Here is a 6,629-nt window from a genome sequence, read left to right as displayed (position 1 = left end):
TCCCTTCCCTTCCCTTCCCTTCCCTTCCCTTTCTTTTCCTTCCTCTTTCTTCACTTCCTTCCCAGACAGTCCTTTCTCTCAAATTATTTTCCAGATATGTTTCATCCATTTAATTAAATTGAACACTTTTTCAATGTTTCATCAAATTGAAACAAAATATCTTAGAAATGTAACATGAGTTTTTCTATTTTCTCTCCAATAAGTTTTTGTACATATGTGCTCAATCTTGTTTATACACCATTATGAAGTTTGAATTGAAATGTAGTATTCAATGTGTTTGTGTGAAAAACATTGACGTAGAATAATGATAAAATGAAGTGCTGATGTGCCTTGAAGAGTTACTGAGAATGAAATAAAGTATTCTATTTCCAAAAATACACACTAACCTAAGTTAGGAAAGAGAACAGAGAAAATCGTGACTGAAGTCACAGAGTCAAATCAGATTTAACCATGTCTACTTAATTTTACCTAAGCATCAAGGTTCTCCCTCAAAACGTTCCAGAATATTGAATGTGGTCTGTAGGGAACACTAAAGCATACTTCCCATGACCACTGCTCAGGGGAGGGGCCCAGAGACTCCTCCTGCTATGAGGGACCCTGAATAAGAACAGAAACAGCTTTAGAATATCCAACTGAATGGCTGTTAGAGAAAAGGCCATCACTGCTTTAGAAAAAATACAAAGAGAATGAGTTAACAACTATAGGATAGGACAAATCTGAAATCAAAGATTGCATGAAGTTGGGAAAGGATTTGGGTTCATAGTATAGCCTTTTATGAAAAGATTGTCAGAGTTTGAAAGTGTTGATGTAAGATGCTGTGTTATTTCCATTAACTCTGGGTAATTTTTTCAATGATATGAAAAACTTACTACCTTCTAATGAAGTTTAAAGAAAATTGGGTTTTGTGGATTTTAATCTGGATGTCTAATTTTGAGTATTTTGACATTAATAAATAATAAGGCATATAATATAACAAAAGCCTATCATTTTATATGTTCCTGTCTAGACTATAGAAAGTATTTAAATAGCTTTAAATGAGCATTCAGTTTTCTTCTTTTTACTAAATATGGTATTAAAGTGCTTCCTTTGGTGTCCCCATATTATTAGAGTTTTATATACAATATTATGTAAAATAATTTGCAATAGAAGACATAATCATTGTCATTGTTAATCTTTTAGGTACTTCTAGGTTTCTAGTACTTTTAAGGATTAGTTTATTTTTATTTATATGTATGAGTGAGTGGGACATACATGTGTGCCATGTGCATGTCTGGTACTCAAGGAGGTTGCAAGAGGACTCCTAGAACTAGAGTTAAAGACCATGGTGAAAAACTGTATGGGTTCTAGGAGCCAAACCCAGGTCCTCTGAAAGAGGGAAAATCTGAATCTCTGAGGAAAATCTCAAGTACTTTTTAATATTTTGACATATTCTAAGTTAAAATTTCTAAATATGATTTTATTTTCATAATTAAAATATTTATGATTGGACTTATGCTTTTTTATAGAATATGCTTATATTTCTATAATTACTTATATATTTGTTGTATTGACTGAATAATTTTAAAAATAATGAAAATATATTTTTCTAAATGTATTTAAATGTATTGAATAGAGAATTTCATTAAGTTTATGAAGGTTTTAAATGTCATTTTAAAGAGACATATTGAATGAAAAGTAAATAAACTAAAATAATTTTTAAGAAAGACATATTAATATGTCATTTTAAAATTTTTCTTTGAAAAAGAAAATTTTCACTGATTCAATTTTTCACCTAAGTTAGGCATGCAGACACTGTTTAAAATAACACTGACATTGATATTCTTATGTCCTTATCATTTACATAATATGTTTATAAAAAGTATGGATTTGAAAAGGTGTAGTATCGTTAATTTGGAATTTAACGCTTGTGGTGAGGACAGGAGGATGGAGAATTCAAAGTCATTTTAGGTTACATCATAAGTTTGACTCCAGGCTGGGTTCTATCAGACTTTGTCAATCAATCCCTCACTAAAACAATCAACTATCATCTTTTTCTTCAGTGGATCAAAATGCTTCATGTATGATACTTTGCTCTCATTCTTATTATGCATAAAGCTGTATTGCTTATTTTAATTAAACATATATCAATTATTCTTTTGAGAATTTCAGGCATGTATTATATGTGCGCATGTGTGTGTGTGTGTTCCTACTGATCTTATGTTTTCAACCCTCCAATTAGACTCACACCCACTTAATGTGATTCTTTCAAATTTTTATTTCACAATTTATTTAGTCTAATTTTAGATTAATTATTATAGAGAATTGCAGGATATTAAACATACAGTCTGTTAATATTGTCACACTGCTTTACCATGTATGCATTAATAAAGATTATTAATTAATTGTAGCTGTTAATTTAGCTACATTATAAATTTTATTTAATATGACTTAGCTTTCACTATTTAGACGATTCTACCTCCTAGTAGATGTCCTGGACCCCTGGCTCTTACAATTATGCTTCCCCACTTTATGCAGTGCTCCCTGAGCCTTAGGTTTATGAGTTATGTTATTGATGTATCAGGTTGAATTGGGCACCCTGTAGTCAGTCAGTTGTTTTCTGCATTGTGACTGGTTGCAGACTTCTTTAATTACCTTCACCTGCTATGCAAAGAATTGTGGCTCAATTTAGGTTACAGTTTGGGTTATATCAATTAGCTTGTACTCTACAACCATAACCCTGTGATCCTAAACTAACGACATTGTATTCTCTTCACTGGGGATGTATCGCTGCAAATTTGGCAATTGCTTTACTGGGAAAAAAATAGTGACATTTTATTTAGCACTATTGGCCATGTTAAATAGAAGAGGGAAATGAAGATAAAATTTGTTTAATTTTTAAAATTAATAGTAGGCCAATTTTCTTTGGAACATCCTCCTAAGTTTTGTTCTCTTTGTACAATCCAGCTGTCTGATACATGAGTCCCTGTGAGTAGATATGAGAACACTGCATCATTGACTGCTATTATTATTATTACATGGGAGTGTTATTTATTTTATTCTTTTCTCATGTATTAAGAACATTAAAAATCATTGCAAATTAAACCACTATATCTTTTATAAAAATGTATTCTTTTCTTCTACAATACATCTCAACAACAGTTTCCTCTCTTTCCATTACTTCCAGTACTACCCCCTGACACACCATCAGAATCCTATCAAACTATAATTATTTTTTAAAAATGTTGAGTTTCATTATGATATTTCATGCATGGGTGATGTGATTTGTGATCTTGTTCATTGTATTTGGCAATCAATAAAATTTCCTTGCTTACTCTTTAGGCGTACTGTTAAGTCTTTTACTTGCAGATTTTAACAATCAATATAAATACTCTTTTGTACATATGCATGCATATAGTCACATACAAAATTATATTTTACTGATACATTTTGGTTTTGTATATAGAAGATGGTTTTGTATATAGAAGATGTTTTAGTATTGTAGTTGCCTGAGACAATGAATCCAAGAGCTACAATATTTGCCTATAATTCATGGAATCTCTGTTTGTAAGGCAGTTGTGTTTTCAAATGACTTAATTGGACCTACCATTGTAATGAAATGCTAACATGAGTATCATTTTAATGATTTCAAATTTGATCCTCCTCACTCTTGCGTATCATCAGATAAGTTGTTTATCAATATGTTTGTTGTACATTCACAAAATTTCAAGCCATATGTTTTATAGAATTACACTTACTCAAATGAGGTCGCATAGTATAAATGTCAAATAAATAAGTCTTAAGACTAAATTATAATCAGTGAATTATTCCTTTTCTTCAGTTATGCGGTTTTCTACAGTTGTTCTTACGTGGGTGGTGAGCTCACTCTCTTATGTTTTCCCATTGTTTACCCATTGGCTTTAAGCAAGATGCATCACTCACATGTGGACAAAGTAATATAATGTGGGGCCTTTATAGAGAGGGAGCCTGTTGCATCGTTATCCTTACTCTTACTTTCTTATTAAGAAAAAAAAAATGTTTCACTTGACCCTGTTGATCCTCAGAAGAGGTCCAGTGTCTCTTAAAATCCCAAGTTACTCATCCTTTGTTTCTTTAAACTTATGATCTGTTGTTGACATTTTGTACCAATAAAATAGCAACATTAACTTCTGACCCTATTGACTAAGAGCCTGAGTTATGAGTAGTGGCCTTTTATGTACTCTTTCAAGTAGTCATCATGATGACAGCATAATTTTTCTGGTGACATTTTAAAATGATGAATTATGAAACTCCAACTCTTCCAACAGACATATCGTATGTACTGTTAGGTAATCCTTAGAGAACTTTCTTTTTTGTGAATACATCATTCTGAAGTTCTAGCCAATTTCATACTTTGAAACACAATTTTAAGCACACCCAGGATTTTCAAGTATAACCTAAAATACATTTTATCTCGTTTTTACTTGGTAGCCAAGGCAGTTCTATGATCAGTCACTGTATACTATATGTCTGAGCCTCATCCCATGAAGAAAGAGGGAATGAGTAATAAATTTTTGTTTCTGGCTTATAATTAGAATGTGAAATTAAAATGTCTTTTAATATTTTACTTTAAGATTTCATTAGAGTTTGACAGTTCAAAGATGAATCATTTCAACCCAAATAGATGTAATCCTGCCCCAAGATAAAGTATGGATATTTAAGTATTCAATAATTTGTTTCTACCTCAAGTTTATGTAATAACCAACTCTACTCTTAAAAATAGTTCTAATATTTTTAATGGTGATAAAATAAATCAAGACAATTTCATATAAGTATGTACCAACTGCTTTGTGATAATAGTATAATCATGTATGAATCTTTTTTTTTTTTTTTTTTTTTTACAATTACAGATTTAGATGAACAAATTTTCCTTTCACTGTCTTTTTGAGAATCATGAAAAACCAGAGCATTGTCACTGAGTTCTTACTCCTGGGAGTTTCACAGAATCCAAAGGTTCAGAAAATAGTATTTGTTGTATTTTTGCTTGTCTGCATTGCAACAGTTGGGGGCAACATAATGATTGTGGTGACTGTTGTTTGCAGCCCTGTATTGCTGGGCTCCCCCATGTACTTCTTCTTGGCTTTCCTGTCCTTACTGGATGCATGCACTTCCTCTGTCATCACACCAAAGATAACTGTGGATCTACTTTATAAGAAAAGAACCATTTCCTTTGAAGGCTGCATGACACAAGTCTTTGCAGTGCACTTCTTTACTGGTGTAGAGGTGATTATCTTGACATCCATGGCCTATGATCACTATGTAGCCATTTGCAAGCCCTTGCACTACTCTTCCATCATGAACAGAAAACTCTGTGAAGTTCTTGTGGGGGTGGCCTGGACGGGGGGCTTCTTGCATTCTATCATACAAATTATCTTCATTTTGCATCTGCCCTTTTGTGGTCCCAATGTAATTGATCACTTCTTGTGTGACTTGTTCCCATTAATGAAGATTACCTGCACTGATACACATATTTTTGTCATTTTGGTGGTTGCAAACAGTGGATCTTTTTGCATTATTATCTTTTCCTTGTTCCTGAAAGTGTAGATCATAGGATTTAGCAATGGCGTGAGGATGGTAGCAAACAGAAACACATTTTTTTCAGAGAAGAAGGCAGATGTAGGCCTTGCATATATTATTATGCAAGGGACAAAGAACAAAACCACCACAGTAATATGGGACCACAGGTTGAGAGAGCTTTACGCCTTCCATCAGAACTATGGGCTCTCAGAGAGAACAAGATGACACCATAGGAAACAAGCAACAAGGAGAAGATAATAATGCAAAAAGATCCACTGTTTGCAACCACCAAAATGACAAAAATATGTGTATCAGTGCAGGTAATCTTCATTAATGGGAACAAGTCACACAAGAAGTGATCAATTACATTGGGACCACAAAAGGGCAGATGCAAAATGAAGATAATTTGTATGATAGAATGCAAGAAGCCCCCCGTCCAGGCCACCCCCACAAGAACTTCACAGAGTTTTCTGTTCATGATGGAAGAGTAGTGCAAGGGCTTGCAAATGGCTACATAGTGATCATAGGCCATGGATGTCAAGATAATCACCTCTACACCAGTAAAGAAGTGCACTGCAAAGACTTGTGTCATGCAGCCTTCAAAGGAAATGGTTCTTTTCTTATAAAGTAGATCCACAGTTATCTTTGGTGTGATGACAGAGGAAGTGCATGCATCCAGTAAGGACAGGAAAGCCAAGAAGAAGTACATGGGGGAGCCCAGCAATACAGGGCTGCAAACAACAGTCACCACAATCATTATGTTGCCCCCAACTGTTGCAATGCAGACAAGCAAAAATACAACAAATACTATTTTCTGAACCTTTGGATTCTGTGAAACTCCCAGGAGTAAGAACTCAGTGACAATGCTCTGGTTTTTCATGATTCTCAAAAAGACAGTGAAAGGAAAATTTGTTCATCTAAATCTGTAATTGTAAAAAAAAAAAAAAAAAAAAAAGATTCATACATGATTATACTATTATCACAAAGCAGTTGGTACATACTTATATGAAATTGTCTTGATTTATTTTATCACCATTAAAAATATTAGAACTATTTTTAAGAGTAGAGTTGGTTATTACATAAACTTGAGGTAGAAA

General features: G+C 33.1%; 1 pseudogene; it reads right to left on the bottom strand.

Annotated features, from left to right (window-relative positions):
- Nucleotides 1-4,795: 4,795 nt before the first annotated feature.
- Nucleotides 4,796-6,412, bottom strand: LOC129677445 (olfactory receptor 4C15-like; annotated as a pseudogene).
- Nucleotides 6,413-6,629: the final 217 nt, after the last annotated feature.

The sequence above is a fragment of the Psammomys obesus genome, unplaced genomic scaffold, assembly GCF_907164565.1.
Source record: "Psammomys obesus unplaced genomic scaffold, mPsaObe1.curated_primary_1811, whole genome shotgun sequence".
NCBI lineage: Eukaryota > Metazoa > Chordata > Mammalia > Rodentia > Muridae > Psammomys > Psammomys obesus.
The sequence above is the reverse complement of the archived record's forward strand: the minus strand, read 5'-3'. Positions and strand labels throughout refer to the sequence as shown.